General features: G+C 40.3%; 1 non-coding gene and 1 pseudogene across 1 annotated transcript; one reads left to right on the top strand and one right to left on the bottom strand.

The window, feature by feature from the left end:
* Positions 1-6,785: 6,785 nt before the first annotated feature.
* LOC148578467 (uncharacterized) lies at positions 6,786-8,930 on the bottom strand (annotated as a pseudogene).
* On the top strand, positions 8,430-8,537 carry LOC148578468 (small nucleolar RNA R71). The gene has a single exon (XR_015903041.1). It is a non-coding gene; the product is annotated as a small nucleolar RNA R71 (small nucleolar RNA).
* Positions 8,931-16,270: the final 7,340 nt, after the last annotated feature.

Here is a 16,270-nt window from a genome sequence, read left to right as displayed (position 1 = left end):
TGGCTTGTAGTGGCTGCTGGAAGTCTAAGGTATTTCCCGTTAGGGACATACTGATCATCTCGTGGAAGCATGGCTTTGGTGTCTCTAGCTCTGTAGGAAACTCCGGCTACTAAGATAAGATCTGAGACCAAGGCGGGAAAAGGTAGGTTGCCCTCAATTTGTACGTGTCCCATGGCATTCCGGATATGTCTTGGTAGATTCAGAGGCTGGTCTGTAAGGATGCACCATAGTAGAACGGCCATGTCCGCAGTGAAGGAGGACTCGTGAGTGCTAGAAAAGACATAATGGGACATGACCTGTGCCCATACGCGAGCCTCTAAGGTAAGTGCTGAAGCCGATATTCCCTTAGGGCGGGTACGATGGTATCCGTAGATCCATCTGCTGCCAGGTAGTGCGATAACTCTGAGAACGGCGTCCCAGTCAAATTGGTACATCTGACGCTTGAGTGCGGCTTCTTGAAAGGCGTCCAATCCTTCTGGAATAGGGGGAAGATTTAGAGCTTTTTGAATGGCCTCTTCTGTAATGGGGACTTGCTTCTGACGGACAAAGATAGACTGCAGGGTTGGCAGGTAGAAGTTAGAGTAGAACTTGACTACCCAAGAAAGATTGACCTGCGTCGACTGTCTCTGTAGGAAACCCCATTGTCTTCGTTCAATTTGCGGCTCTACAAAAGTAGCAATATTGGGTGGGAGGATAAGAAGGTGTTCGTTGTTGTAGCTCCTTTCTGCCAGGATGGGGAACATCTGCTCACAGTAGCGATTGGAAAATCGCGCAGTGTCCTTTGCTGGGAAGGCTTTTTCCTTTTCATCAACCTTTATAGTCCTCTTAATCCTTTTTGTTGAGGGCTTGACTGCAGTTGAAGAGGGCTCTGCCACTAATGCTCTCTTTGTTCCTCTCCTTGCTGTTGATTTGGGAATGACTTTCTCTTTTCCTTTCTTGGTGGCCATCCTTAAAGAGGGAAGAGAAAGTAAATTAAATTCAAAGAGATAGAGCAAGGAAAAGAACAGAAAAGGATGGTTATAAATGCACATTAAAAGGTAAATGATGTTAACACACGCTCATGAGTACATGTGAAAAGTCATCAATGGAAAATAGCTAGTGCATATGATGACAAGTGAATGCAAGGTGTTTATTGGCATGCCGGCAAAGGGCATGAGTAGCATAGATCAAGCATTACTCGTAACAAACCATCACGTTTGTATTGACAATTAATTTCAATTCATACAATAGTAAAATAGAATAACGTAGAGAAGTGCATAATGCCATATGGGCTTTTTCACAAACACATAGCATGCATGGTAGATAAGGTATAGAAAGTATTAAAGTGAACATGCAAGCAACCCTTTTAAAAATTTATATATAATTGGCAAACAAGTTCTTAGCAATCCACAAGCAAATCATAAGGAAAATAAAGGATCCTACTAAATATTTAACACCAAATAAAAGAAAAAGAAAGAAAAAGAAAAAGATGGATAATGTAAGTGAAAAGAAAAGAAAATAAGAAAATATAAATTAAGAAGAAGAATAGAAAAGTAAGAAGAAAAGAAGAAAAGAAGAAAAGAAAACCTTGGTAATGGTGGTGAGAGAGAGAAAGTAGAAAGTGAGGAAGAAGGAAGAAGGGGAAGGAAGGAATAAGGGGGGAAAAAGGAAAAATAGGATTTGGGGAAGAGAAAGATAAGATAATTGGCAATTTAGGGTAAGCTGTGCGGCGCAAGCGACGCGGCCGCGTGGGTGACGCGTTCGCACAACTTGCGCTGTAAGTTAATCGACGCGGTCACGTCGGTCACACGGTCGCGTGACACAGTTTATGCCTGGTGCGCAGAAATCGTGATCATTCTTTCCTTGGTAACGCACTAAAAACTCAATACGCACGTTCATAATATTAGCTCTTTGTCACAACTTCGCACAACTAACCAGGAAGTGCACTGGGTCGTCCAAGTAATAAACCTTACGTGAGTAAGGGTTGATCCCATGGAGATTGTCGGCTTGAAGCAAGCTATGGTCATCTTATAAATCTCATTCAGGCGGATTAAATTGGATATAAAGGTTTTCGAAAGTATAGATAAAGGGAGCGTTAAATAAAGATAGAGATACTTATGTAATTCATTGGTGAGAATTTCAGACAAGTGTATGGAGATGCTGTGTTCCTGTTGAATCTCTGCTTTCCTACTGCTTTCATCCAATCCTTCTTACTTCTTTCCATGGCAAGCTGTATGTAGAGCATCACCGTTGTCAATGGCTACATCCCATCTTCTCAGGGGAAAAGGTCCAAATGCTCTGTCACGGCACGACTAATCATCTGTCGGTTCTCGATCATGTCAGAATAGAATCCATTGATTCTTTTGCGTTTGTCATCACGCCCAACAATCGCGAGTTTGAAGCTCGTCACAGTCATTCAATCCCTGAATCCTACTCGGAATACCACAGACAAGGTTTAGACTTTCCGGATTCCCATGAATGCCGCCATCAATCTAGCTGATACCACGAAGACTCTGATCTCACGGAATGGAAGGCTCGGTTGTCAGGCGAGGGCAACCATGCGTCGTGCATCAGGAATCCAAGAGATATACACTCTAGCTCTCGCTTGTAGAACGGAAGTGGTTGTCAGGCACGCGTTCATAGGGACGGATGATGATGAGTGTCACGAATCATCACATCCATCAGGTTGAAGTACGAGTAATATCTTAGAATAGGAATAAGCTGAATTGAATAGAAAATAGTAGTAATTGCATTAAAACTCGAGGTACAGCAGAGCTCCACACCCTTAATCTATGGTGTGTAGAAACTCTACCATTAAAAATACATAAGTGATGGTCCAGGCATGGCCGAGAGGCCAGCCCCCTAAACGTGATCACTATGATCCAAAGATGAACTAAAAATCATAAGATGGTCAAAAAGACGTAAATACAATAGTGAAAAGTTCTATATATACTAGACTAGCTACTAGGGTTTACAGAAGTAAGTAATTGACGCAGAAATCCACTTTCGGGGCCCACTTTGTGTGTGCTTGGGCTGAGCTTGAATTTTACTCGTGCAGAAGCTTCTTTTGGAGTTGAACGCCAAGTTGTAACGTGTTTTTGGCGTTCAACTCTGGTTCATAACGTGTTTCTGGCGTTTGACTCCAGAATGCAGCATAGAACTGGCGTTGAACGCTAGTTTGCATCGTCTAACCTTGAATAAAGTATAAACTATTATATATTTCTAGAAAGCTCTGGATGTCTACTTTCAAACGCCATTGAGAGCGCGCCATTTGGAGTTCTGTAGCTCCAGAAAATCCATTTCGAGTGCAGGGAGGTCAGAATCCAACAGCATCAGCAGTCCTTCTTCAACCTCTGAATCTGATTTTTGCTCAAGTCCCTCAATTTCAGCCAGAAAATACCTGAAATCATAGAAAAACACACAAACTCATTGTAAAGTCCAGAAATGTGAATTTTTCATAAAAACTAATAAAAACATCCCTAAAAGTAACTAGATCCTACTAAAAATATACTAAAAACAATGCCAAAAAGCGTATAAATTATCCGCTCATCACAACACCAAACTTAAATTGTTGCTTGTCCCCAAGCAACTGAAAATCAAATAGGATAAAAAGAAGAGAATATACTATAAATTCCAAGCTATCAATGAAACTTAGCTCCAATCAGATGAGCGGGACTAGTAGCTTTTTGCCTCTTGAATAGTTTTGGCATCTCACTTTATCCATTGAAGTTCAGAATGATTGGCATCTATAGGAATTCAGAGTTCAGATAGTGTTATTGATTCTCCTAGTTCAGTATGTTGATTCTTGAACACAACTACTTTATGAGTCTTGGCCGTGGCCTTAAGCACTCTGTTTTCCAGAATTACCACCGGATACATACATGCCACAGACACATAACTGGGTGAACCTTTTCAGATTGTGACTCAGCTTTGCTAAAGTCCCCAATTAGAGGTGTCCAGTGTTCTTAAGCACACTCTTTTTGCTTTGGACCTCGACTTTAACCGCTCAGTCTCAAGTTTTCACTTGACACCTTCACGCCACAAGCACATGGTTAGGGACAGCTTGGTTTAGCTGCTTAGGCCAGGATTTTATTCCTTTAGGCCCTCCTATCCACTGATGCTCAAAGCCTTGGATCCTTTTTTATTACCCTTGCCTTTTGGTTTTAAGGGCTATTGGCTTTTTCTGCTTGCTCTTTCCTTTTCTTTCTCTTTTTTTTTCGCATATATTTTTTTTCTTTTTTTTTTCTGCAAGCTTTGTATTCACTGCTTTTTCTTGCTTCAAGAATCATTTTTATGATTTTTCAGATTATCAAATAATATTTCTCCTTTTCATCATTCTTTCAAGAGCCAACATATTTAACATTCATAAACATCAAATTTAAAAGACATATGCACTGTTCAAGCATTCATTCAAAAAACAAAAAGTATTGTCACCACATCAATATAATTAAACTAAATTCAAGGATAAATTCGAAACTCATGTACTTCCTGTTCTTTTGAATTAAAAACATTTTTCCTTTAAGAGAGGTGATGGATTTATGGAATTATTCATAGCCTTAAGACATAGACACTGAATACTAATGATCATGTAATGAAGACACAAACATAGATAAACATTTAAAAATGAAAAACAGAAAATTTAAGAGCAAGGAATGAGTCCACTTTAGTGATGGTGGCGTTTTCTTCTTGAAGAACCAATGATGTCCTTGAGCTCTTCTATGTCTCTTCCTTGTCTTTGTTGCTCCTCCCTCATAGCTCTTTGATCTTCTCTAATTTCATGGAGGTTGATGGAGTGCTCTTGGTGCTCCATCCTTAGTTATCCCATGTTGGAACTTAATTCTCCTAGGGAGGTGTTGATTTGCTCCCAAAAATTATGTGGAGGAAAGTGCATCCATTGAGGCATCTCAGGGATTTCTTGGTGATGAGCTTCTTCATGCGTCTCTTGAGATCCATGAATAGGATCTCTTGTTTGCTCCATCCTTTTCTTAGTGATGGGCTTGTCCTCATCAATGGGGATATCTCCCTCTATGTCAATCCTAGCCGAATTGCATAGATGGCAAATGAGGTGAGGAAAGGCTAACCTTGCCAAAGTAGAGGACTTATCAGCCACCTTGTAGAGTTCTTGAGGTATAATCTCATGAACCTCCACTTCCTCCCCAATCATGATACTATGGATCATGATGGCCCGGTCTATAGTAACTTCAGACCAGTTGCTAGTGGGAATGATTGAGCGTTGAATGAACTCCAACCATCCTCTAGCTACAGGCTTAAGGTCCAGTCTTCTCAGTTGAACCGGTTTGCCTTTTGAGTCAATCTTCCATTGAGCTCCTTCCACACATATGTCCATGAGGACTTGGTCCAACCTTTGATCAAAGTTGACCCTTCTTGTGTAGGGGCGTGCGTTTTCTTCCATCATTGGCAAGTTGAACGCCAGCCTTACATTTTCCGGACTAAAATCTAAGTATTTCTCCCGAACCATGGTGAGCCAATGCTTTGGATTCGGGTTCACACTTTGATCATGGTTCCTAGTGATCCATGCGTTTGCATAGAACTCTTGAACCATTAGGATTCCGACTTGTTTAATGGGGTTGGTTAGAACTTCCCAACCTCTTCTTTGGATCTCATGTCGGATCTCCGGATACTCATTTTTCTTGAGTTTGAAAGGGACCTCGGGGATCACCTTCTTCTTGGCCACAACATCATAGAAGTGGTCTTGATGGGCTTTGGAGATGAATCTTTCCATCTCCCATGACTCGGAGGTGGAAGCTTTTGTCTTCCCTTTCCCTTTTCTAGAGGTTTCTCCGGTCTTAGGTGCCATCAATGGTAATGGAAAAACAAAAAGCTATGCTTTTACCACACCAAACTTAGAATATTGCTCGCCCTCGAACAAGAGAAGAAAGAAAAGAAGAAGAAGAAGAGAAAATATGGAGGAGAGTGAGGAGGAGGTGTATTCGGCCAAGGTATAGAAGATAGGGTTGTGTTGTGTGAAAATGAAGGAGGATGGAGGGGTTTATATAGTGAGGGGAAAGGGAGTAGGTTCGGCCATATTGGGTGGGTTTGGGTGGGAAAGTGATTTTGAATTCTGAAGGTAGGTGGGGTTTATGGGGAAGAGTGGATGGAGGTGAGTGGTGAAGGGGTAATAGGGAAGAGAGATTGAGGTGATTGGTGAAGGGTTTTGGGGAAGGGTGTTTTTTTGGAAAGAGAGGATGAATGTTGAGAAGAGGGGAGAATATGAGTGGAGGTAGGTGGGGATCCTGTGGGGTCCACAGATCCTGAGGTGTCAAGGATTTACATCCCTGCACCAATTAGGCGTGTAAAACGCCTTTGCATGCAATTCTGGCGTTTAAACGCCGAAGTGATGCTTGTTCTAGGCGTTCAATGCCCATGTGCAGCATGTTTCTGGCTTTGAATGCCAGCTCCATGCTTGTTTCTGGCGTTCAGCGCCAGTTCTTCTCATGGTGTATTCCTGGCGTTTGAACGCCAAGATGTTGCTTGTTTCTGGCGTTCAACGCCAGATCCATGCTCTGTTCTGGCGTTGAACGCCAGCCAGATGCTCCTTACTGGCGTTTAAACGCCAATAAGTCCTTCCTCTAGGGTGTGATTTTTTTTTTGCTGTTTTTGATTCTGTTTTTAATTTTTGTATTTATTTTGTGACTCCACATGATCATGAACCTAATAAAATATGAAAGAACAATAAAAATAAAAATAAAATTAGATAAATAAAAATTGGGTTGCCTCCCAACAAGCGCTTCTTTAATGTCAATAGCTTGACAGTGGGCTCTCACGGAGCCACACAGGCGATCAGGTCAATTTTGTAGACTCCCAACACCAAACTTAGAGTTTGGCTGAGGCCTCTCAACACCAAACTTAGAGTTTGATTGTGTGGACTTTGTTTGACTCTGTACTGAGAGAAGCTTTTCATGCTTCCTCTCCATTGTTACAGAAAGATAGCCTTGGGCCTTAAACACAAGGTAGTCCCCATTCAATTGAAGGACTAATTCTCCTCTGTTAACATCTATCACAGCTCCTGCTATGGCTAGGAAAGGTCTTCCAAGGATGATGCACTCATCCTCCTCCTTCCTAGTGTCTAAGATTATGAAATCAGCAGGGATGTAAAGGCCTTCAACCTTTACTAACACGTCCTCTACTAATCCATAAGCTTGTCTTACTGACTTGTCTACCAATTTTAATGAGAATAAGGTAGGCTGTACCTTAATGATCCCCAGCTTCTCCATTACAGAGAGTGGCATAAGATTTATACTTGACCCTAGGTCACACAGAGCTTTCTCAAAGGTCATGGTGCCTATGGTACAGGGTATTAAGAATTTGCCAGGATCTTGTTTCTTTTGAGGTAAAGTTTGCTGAACCCATGTATTTAGTTCACTAATGAGCAAGGGGGGTTCACCTTCCCAAGTCTCATTACCAAATAGCTTGGCATTCAACTTCATGATGGCTCCTAGATATTAAGCAACTTGCTCTCCAGTTACATCTTCATCCTCTTCAGAGGAAGAATAGTCTTCAGAGCTCATGAATGGCAGAAGGAGGTTTAGTGGAATCTCTATGGTCTCTATATGAGCCTCAGATTCCTTTGGGTCCTTAATAGGGAACTCCTTCTTGCTTGAGAGACATCCCATGAGGTCATCCTCAGTGGGGTTCACGTCCTCTCCATCCTCCATGCATTCGGCCATATTGATTATATCAATGGCCTTGCACTCTCTTTTTGGATTCTCTTCAGTATTGCTTGGGAGAGTACTAGGAGGTGTTTCAGTGATTTTCTTACTCAGCTGGCGTACTTGTGCCTCCAAATTTCTTATTGAGGACCTTGTTTCACTCATGAAACTTAAAGTGGCTTTGGACAGATTAGAGACTAAGTTTGCTAAATTAGAGGTATTTTGTTCAGAATTCTCTGTCTGTTGCTGAGAAGATGATGGAAAAGGCTTGCTATTGCTGAGCCTGTTTCTTCCACCATTACTAAAGCCTTGTTGAGGCTTTTGTTGATCCTTCCATGAGAAATTTGGATGATTTCTCCATGATGAATTATAGGTGTTTCCATAAGGTTCACCAATGTAATTTACCTCTGCTATTGCAGGGTTATCAGGATCATAAGCTTCTTCTTCAGAAGATGCCTCTTTAGTACTGTTGGATGCATTTTTCCATCCATTCAGACTTTGGAAAATCATGTTGACTTGCTGAGTCAACACTTTATTCTGAGCCAATATGGCATTCAGAGTATCAATTTCAAGAACTCCCTTCCTCTGAGGCGTCCCATTATTCACGGAATTTCTCTCAGAAGTATACATGAATTGATTATTTGCAACCATGTCAATAAGTTCTTGAGCGTCTGCAGGTGTTTTCTTTAGGTGAATGGATCCACCTGCAGAATGGTCCAGTGACATCTTGGAGAACTCAGATAGGCCATAATAGAATATATCCAGAATGGTCCATTCTGAAAGCATGTCAGGAGGACACCTTTTGGTCATCTGCTTGTATCTTTCCCAAGCTTCATAGAGGGATTCACCATCTTTTTGCTTGAAGGTCTGAACATCCACTCTAAGCTTGCTCAGCTTTTGAGGAGGAAAGAACTTAGCCAAGAAGGCTGTGACCAGCTTATCCCAGGAGTCCAGGCTATCCTTAGGTTGTGAGTCCAACCATGTTCTAGCTCTGTTTCTTACAGCAAAAGGGAAAAGCATGAGCCTGTAGACTTCAGGATCTACTCCATTAGTCTTAACAGTCTCACAGATCTGCAGGAACTCAGTTAAAAACTGATAGGGATCTTCTGATGGAAGTCCATGGAATTTACAGTTCTGTTGCATTAGAGCAACTAATTGAGGTTTCAGCTCAAAATTGTTTGCTCCAATGGCAGGGATTGAGATGCTTCTTCCATCAAACTTGGATGTAGGTGTAGTATAATCACCAAGCATCCTCCTTGCATTGTTATTATTTTCGGCCATGTCTCTTTCTTTTTCGAAAATTTCTGTCAGATTTTCTCCAGAGAGTTGTGTTTTAGCTTCCCTTAGCTTCCTCTTCAGAGTCCTTTCAGGTTCAGGATCGGCTTCAACAAGAATGTTCTTATCCTTGTTCCTACTCATATGAAAAAAAGAAGAGAACACAAAAGAAAATATGGAATCCTCTATGTCACAGTATAGAGATTCCTTATGCAAGTATAAGGAGAAAAGAATATAAGAAGGAGAAGAGGAAAAACTCGAACACAGAGAGGGAGATGGGGTTTGAATTTTCGGTGGAAGAGAAGTGTTAGTAGATGAATAAATAAATAGAAGGAGATGAGAGAGAGGGAATTTCAAAAATTAATTAAAATAAAAAATAAAATTTAAAGTTAAATTTCGAAAATTAAATTTGAAATTAAATTAAATTAAAATTAAAACAATTAGTTAATTAAAAAGGAAATTTGAAAAAGAGGGAAGGGATTTTCGAAAATTAGAGAGAGAGAGTTAGTTAGGTAGTTTTGAAAAAGATAAGAATCAAACAAAAAGTCAATTAGTTAGTTGAAAAAGATTTGAAAATCAATTTTGAAAAGATAAGAAGGTAAGAAGTTAGAAAAGATATTTTAAAATCAAATTTTTGAAAAAGATATGATTTAAAAAGATATGATAGAAAGATAGGATTAAAATTAGTTTTGAAAAAGATTTGAATTTTAAAATCAAAATTAATGACTTGACTCACAAGTAATCACAAGATATGATTCTAGAACTTAAAGTTTGAATCTTTCTTAACAAGAAAGTAACAAACTTGAAATTTTTGAATCAAAACATTAATTGTTGATAATATTTTTGAAAATTATGAGATAAAATTAAGAAAAATATTTTTGAAAAATATTTTTAAAATTTTCGAAAATAAATAAGAAAAATGAAAAAGATTTGATTTTTGAAAAAGATTTTGAAAAGATAAGAATTTTTTTTTAAATTGAAAATTTGATTTGACTCATAAGAAACAACTAGATTTTAAAAAATTTTGAAAAAGTCAATCCAAATTTTCGAAATTTATGAGATAAAAAGGAAAAGATATTTTTTTTTTATTTTTTTGACTTTTTAATGATGAGAGAGAAAAACATCAAAAAGACTCAATGCATTAAAATTTTGGATCAAAACAAAAGATGCATGCAAGAACACTATGAATGTCAAGATGAACACCAAGAACACTTTGAATGTTAAGATGAACACCAAGAACTTATTTTTGAAAATTTTTAAGAAAAGACACACATGCAAGACACCAAACTTAGAAATTTTCAATGCTTAGACACTAACAAATTGAAAATGCATATGCAAAACAAGAAAAGACACAAAACAAGAAAATATGAAGATCAAACAAGAAGACTGGCCAAGAACAACTTGAAGATCATGAAGAATGCAATGCATGAATTTTCGAAAAATGCAAGAAAGGAATAAACATGAAATTGACACCAAACTTAAAATTTGACACTAGACTCAAATAAGAAACATCAAAATATTTTTGGTTTTATGATTTTATAAATTTTTTTGTAATTTTTCGAAAATTAATTTGGGAAAAACGAAAAAGAAATTTTTTTTTGTACTTTTTTCGAAAATAAAAATAAAATGCTTAAAATTAAAATAAAATTACCTAATCAGAGCAACAAGATGAACCGTCAGTTGTCCAAACTCGAACAATCCCCGGCAACGGCGCCAAAAACTTGATGTGCAGAAATCGTGATCATTCTTTCCTTGGTAACGGCGCTAAAAACTCAATACGCACGTTCATAATATTAGCTCTTTGTCACAACTTCGCACAACTAACCAGCAAGTGCACTGGGTCATCCAAGTAATAAACCTTACGTGAGTAAGGGTCAATCCCACGGAGATTGTCAGCTTGAAGCAAGCTATGGTCATCTTGTAAATCTCATTCAGGCGGATTAAATTGGATATAAAGGTTTTCGAAAGTATAAATAAAGGGAGCGTTAAATAAAGATAGAGATACTTATATAATTCATTGGTGAGAATTTCAGACAAGTGTATAGAGATGCTGTGTTCCTGTTGAATCTCTGCTTTCCTACTGCTTTCATCCAATCCTTCTTACTTCTTTCCATGGCAAGCTGTATGTAGGGCATCACCGTTGTCAATGGCTACATCCCATCCTCTTAGTGAAAAAGGTCCAAATGCTCTGTCACGGCACGGCTAATCATCTGTCGGTTCTCGATCATGTCGGAATAGAATCCATTGATTCTTTTGCGTTTGTCATCATGCCCAACAATCGCGAGTTTGAAGCTCGTCACAGTCATTCAATCCCTGAATCCTACTCGGAATACCACAGACAAGGTTTAGACTTTCCGGATTCTCATGAATGCCGCCATCAATCTAGCTTATACCACGAAGACTCTGATCTCACGGAATGGAAGGCTCGGTTGTCAGGCGAGGGCAACCATGCGTCGTGCATCAGGAATCCAAGAGATATACACTCTAGCTCTCGCTTGTAGAACGGAAGTGGTTGTCAGGCATGCGTTCATAGGGACGGATGATGATGAGTGTCACGGATCATCACATCCATCAGGTTGAAGTACGAGTAATATCTTAGAATAGGAATAAGCTGAATTGAATAGAAAATAGTAGTAATTGCATTAAAACTCGAGGTACAGCAGAGCTCCACACCCTTAATCTATGGTGTGTAGAAACTCCACCGTTGAAAATACATAAGTGATGGTCCAGGCATGGCCGAGAGGCCAGCCCCCTAAACATGATCATTATGATCCAAAGATGAACTAAAAATCATAAGATGGTCAAAAAGACGTAAATACAATAGTGAAAAGTTCTATATATACTAGACTAGCTTCTAGGGTTTTCATAAGTAAGTAATTGATGCAGAAATTCACTTTCGGGCCCGCTTTGTGTGTGCTTGGGCTGAGCTTGAATTTTACACGTGCAGAGGCTTCTTTTGGAGTTGAATGCCAAGTTGTAACGTGTTTTTGGCGTTCAACTCTAGTTTGTGACGTGTTTCTGGCGTTTGACTCCAGAATGCAGTGTAGAACTGGCGTTGAACACCAGTTTGCATCATCTAATCTTGAATAAAGTATAGACTATTATATATTTCTGGAAAGCTCTAGATGTCTACTTTCAAACGCCGTTGAGAGCGCGCCATTTGGAGTTCTGTAGCTCCAGAAAATCTATTTCGATTGAAGGGAGGTCAGAATCCAACAACATCAGCAGTCCTTCTTCAACCTCTGAATCTGATTTTTTCTCAAGTCCCTTAATTTCAGTCAGAAAAATACCTAAAATCACAGAAAAATACACAAACTCATAGTAAAGTCCAGAAATGTGAATTTAGCATAAAAACTAATAAAAACATCCCTAAAAGTAACTAGATCCTACTAAAAACATACTAAAAACAATGCCAGAAAGCGTATAAATTATCCGCTCATCAATGCCACTGGCGCGAGGGCAGCCTCGCGCTCGCACAACTCTCTGTTCGAAATTTTATTTTTGCCAAATCTTGGGTGACGCGATCGCGTGGGGCATGCGATCGCGTGAGTGGTCATTCGAGGGATATGACGCGGAGGCGTGAGCCATGCGTCCGCGTGGGTAGATTTGTGCGTTCAGCACCAATCCAACACAACTCTAGCACAATTTTTGGTTGTGCACCCTTTTTATGTCGAAATCCAGGGCACGCGGCCGCGTGGGTGATGCGGTCGCGTGGGAGGCCAATGTTCCTACTTGACGCGAACGCGTCAGCGACGCAGTCGCGTGGGACGATTTGTGCCACTGGCACGCCTCCAGCCACGCTCCGGCGTGACTCTCTGTTCGTTTATTATTTTCTCCCATCTCCTTGCGACGCGGACGCGTCGATGATGCAGTCGCGTCGCGTGATAATAATTTTTTTTAAATAAAACAATGTAAATGCAGATGCATGGAATGTACTAATAAAGAGAAGAGTTATTGAATAGGAAAACTAAAAAGAAAGAAAAGAACGATCATACCATGGTGGGTTGTCTCCCACCTAGCACTTTGCTTTAACGTTCGTAAGTTGGACGCTCCACTAGCTCAATCTTCGGCTATATAGGGATCTTCCAAGAGGAAGATCTCAAGCTCCTTATTTTTCTGCATCTTCTCGCCATGGTACAGCTTTAGACGTTGTCCATTAACTTTGATATGTTCAGAGCTTGAAGGATGGCTTAGGTGATAAACTCCGTACGGTTCGGCCTTCTCTACTCTGTATGGACCTTCCCATCTTGATCTCAACTTGCCTGGCATGAGCCTTAGTTGAGATTTGTAAAGGAGGACTAAATCCCCAGGTTGGAACTCTTTTCTCTTGATGTGCTGATCATGCACAGCCTTCATCTTCTCCTTGTATAGTCTTGAGCTCTCATAAACTTTAAGGCGAAGGATTTCCAATTCTTGCAGTTGCAATTTCCTTTCAGCTCCGGCTTCCTCAATTCCCATGTTGCACTCATTTACTGCCCAAAAGGCTTTGTGCTCTACTTCAACAGGGAGATGACAAGCCTTTCCATAGACTAAGCGGAAAGGACTCATCCCAATGGGTGCTTTATATGCGGTTCTGTATGCCCAAAGTGCATCTTGTAGCCTGGTGCTCCAGTCTCTTCTATGAGGTTTGACTATCTTTTGCAAGATACATTTTATCTCTCTGTTTGACACCTCGGCTTGCCCATTAGTCTGAGGATGGTAGGCTGTTGCAACCTTATGAACTATCTCATGCTTCTTCATTAATCCTGTTAGTCTCCTATTACAAAAATGGGTACCTTGATCGCTCATGATTGCTCGTGGGGATCCAAAGCGACAAATAATGTGGTTTCTAACAAAGGAAACAATAGTGTTAGCATCGTCAGTGCAGGTAGGAATTGCTTCCACCCATTTGGAAACGTAATCCACAACTAACAATATATAAAAATAACCATTAGAATTTGGAAATGGACCCATGAAGTCAATGCCCCAAACATCAAAAATTTCACAGAAAAGCATAATTTGTTGAGGCATCTCATCCTTTTTAGATATATTACCAAGTTTTTGGCATGGAAAACAAGATCTACAAAATTCAGCAACGTCTCTAAAAAGGGTTGGCCACCAGAATCTACAGTCTAAGACTTTTCTAGCTGTTCTTTGAAGGCCAAAATGTCCTCCACTCTCAGATGAATGACATGCCTCTAAAATGGACTGGAATTTTGATTGAGGCACACACCGTCTAATTACCTGGTCAGCGCCACATCTCCATAAATATGGGCCATCCCATATATAATATTTAGACTCACTTTTCAGCTTGTCTCTTTGATGCTTAGAAAAGTGTGGAGGAAAATTGCGGCTAACTAAATAATTAGCTACAGGTGCATACCAAGGGACTACCTCAGATACTGCTTGCAGGCTATCAAATAGGAAATTATCAGCTATAGGATTAGAATCATCCTTAATGTGCTCAAGGCGACTCAAGTGGTCTGCCACTAGATTCTGGTTGCCACTCCTATCCTTAATTTCCAAATCAAATTCTTGTAATAGCAGTATCCAACGTATAAGCCTTGGTTTGGACTCCTTTTTAGCTAATAAATACTTTAGAGCTGCGTGATCTGAATACACTACTACTTTAGTACCAAGTAAATAAGCTCGGAATTTATCCAGAGCAAGAACAATAGCAAGAAGCTCTTTCTCAGTAGTGGTGTAGTTAGACTGAGCGGCGTCCAAAGTCTTAGATGCATAAGCAATGACAAAAGGGTCCTTACCTTCACGCTGAGCAAGTGCTGCTCCTACTGCATGGTTGGAAGCATCGCACATGATTTTAAATGGTTGGCTCCAGTCTGGTCCTCTCACAATTAGAGCTTGAGTCAAGGCGGTCTTCAGCTTATCAAACGCTTGTTTGCAATCCTCACTGAACTCGAACTCAATGTCCTTCTGCAGTAATTTGGATAAGGGAAGTGCTACCTTACTGAAGTCCTTAATGAATCTCCTGTAAAAACCTGCGTGGCTAAGGAACGAACGGACTTCCCTCACAGAGGAGGGGTAAGGCAAGCTAGAAATAACATCCACCTTTGTTGGATCTACAAAAATTCCAGTATTAGACACAATATGTCCTAGCACAATACCTTGTTTTACCATGAAGTGACATTTTTCAAAATTTAATACAAGGTTTGTACTGACACATCTATCTAATACTCTAGATAAGCTATCCAAGCAAAGGCTAAAAGAATCACCATAAATGCTAAAATCGTCCATAAAAACTTCCATACAGTCCTCAAAAAGATCAGAGAAAAGACTCATCATGCACCTTTGGAAAGTAGCTGGTGCATTGCACAAGCCAAAGGGCATTCTCTTGTAAGCATAAGTCCCAAAAGGACATGTAAAAATAGTCTTTTCCTGATCCTCAGGAGCTATATGAATCTGGAAATAACCTGTGTAACCATCTAAAAAGCAATAATGTGATTTACTTGACAGGCGATCCAGCATTTGATCAATGAATGGAAGAGGATAGTGATCCTTACGAGTGGCTTGGTTGAGACGCCTGTAATCAATGCAGACCCTCCAAGCGTTCTGAACTCTGGTTGCTATGAGCTCTCCATGCTCGTTCTTCACTGTAGTAACTCCAGACTTCTTGGGGACCACTTGTACTGGGCTCACCCATTCACTGTCTGAAATGGGGTAGATGATATCTGCCTCTAGGAGTCTGGTCACTTCCTTCTTGACAACCTCTAAGATAGTGGGGTTCAGTCTTCTCTGGGGTTGACGAACGGGTCTTGCTCCTTCTTCTAAAAATATTCTGTGCCCACATACTTGAGGGTTAATGCCTTCTATATCTGCCAAACTCCACCCAATTGCCTTTTTGTGCCTTCTCAGCACATCAAGTAACTGCTCTTCTTGTTGATACGTGAGTTCCCGTGCAATGATAACTGGAAACTTCTGCTTGTCCTCAAGGTAAGCATACCTGAGGTGTGGGGGAAGGGGTTTCAACTCTAGCTTCTGCTCATGGTCAGGCTCTGGATTATCTGAAGCTGGTGAAAATGGCGAAGTGCCCTTATTGTCGTTCACGAGTGTCCCCACACTCGGACCTTGTCCTGTGTGCTTCTCTTCTAACTCCTCCTGGTGAACTTCAGCTACAGTTTCATCAATGATGTCACACTGGAGGATAGAATTATCCTCCGGAGGATGCTTTACAACTCCATTCAGATTGAAAATTACTACTCGGCCATCTATTTCAAAAGAGTATGTTCCTGAAAAAGCATATAATTTAAACTTTGAGGTCTTTAGGAATGGTCTTCCGAGTAGGACTGATGATGACTTCTCTGAGTCATTTGGGGGCATCTCCAGAATATAAAAATCAGTGGGGAATG

This window comes from Arachis ipaensis, chromosome B1 (assembly GCF_059453495.1).
Source record: "Arachis ipaensis isolate K30076 ecotype BB chromosome B1, ASM5945349v1, whole genome shotgun sequence".
Taxonomy (NCBI): Eukaryota; Viridiplantae; Streptophyta; class Magnoliopsida; order Fabales; family Fabaceae; genus Arachis; species Arachis ipaensis.
This window is presented reverse-complemented; position numbering and strand designations above follow the sequence as displayed.